This window comes from Octopus sinensis, linkage group LG15 (genome assembly GCF_006345805.1).
Source record: "Octopus sinensis linkage group LG15, ASM634580v1, whole genome shotgun sequence".
NCBI classification, from domain to species: Eukaryota; Metazoa; Mollusca; class Cephalopoda; order Octopoda; family Octopodidae; genus Octopus; species Octopus sinensis.
In genome coordinates, this window is record NC_043011.1 from 6,108,166 (window position 1) to 6,109,080 (window position 915).

Below are 915 nucleotides of genomic sequence, written 5' to 3' on the forward strand. Positions count from 1 at the left end.
AAACCGTTATTGTATCTAGCCAAAGAAAAATCAAAGAATTTTCAGGTATTGGCATAAAGGTTAGGCCTATGATTGCCAGCACTTGTAGGAATGATGTATGAAGAGAGAGAAAGAAAGAGCTCATCACTTGTTTTAAAGCATTTAACACTAGTACAGCTGACCAAGGGTTCAAATCTGTGTATGGCTGTTACTGTAATGTATGTGACAAGTCATGACTGTTTCATTCACCCTGGCTGCTTAGCTGACAAACTGGTTCCACTCTTACCTCATTATGAAGCACTTAACAACAATAATTTTTAAAAAAAGAAAAAAAAAAGAGTACCAGCTTTTTTGGCTCCAACAAAAATGAGTAAACAACTATATTTTCAAAACTATCAAATTTGATTCCAGCTAAGATGGTCTGAGAGAAAAATTATTGGAAACCATTAGCTTTCCAGAATATTCTCTCTGCATATTCTTTGTCCTGCCTTTTCACCAGACATTTCTTTCTTTCTCTCCTACAATCCTTCCCCCTCTCCCACCACTTCTCATGGATTTTCCACTTCGTCCCTTTTGGAAGATTTCGCTTTTGTATTCTTGTTCCCCTTTTAAATTATCTCAGCTCACCATTTACTTTTATTTCAAAATTATCTCCAAAAACCAAAAATTACATTAACAAAACAAATACTGTGTTGAGTGAAAAGTTTTGCAATATTTTGGTAACTAATTTTCTTTATTTGTCAAACGACAACAAAAACAGCCAAGCATTCCAAGGAGAGGCCACCCTGTTGCACCCTGCTGTAACTATCTCCGAGGTAAGAAGCACAAGAATGGGTTACTGTTGCCTCTTCCACGGAGATGTAGGTCTTCTAAGACTTTTAGGTAGAAGTTTCAGTGAAAGAGTTCTTCACCTTGAAGAACAAGAACTGGTAACAG

The 915-nt window shown here is 36.5% G+C and overlaps 1 long non-coding RNA gene across 6 annotated transcripts in view; it reads right to left on the minus strand.

Annotated features, from left to right (window-relative positions):
- Nucleotides 1-333: 333 nt before the first annotated feature.
- Nucleotides 334-915, minus strand: part of LOC118766170 — a 31,535-nt gene continuing 30,953 nt past the window's right edge. For all 6 annotated transcript variants that reach the window (XR_005002083.1, XR_005002082.1, XR_005002085.1 and 3 more), the window contains one exon: nt 334-915. This exon is cut by the window's right edge and continues 641 nt beyond it. This is a non-coding gene — a long non-coding RNA (uncharacterized LOC118766170).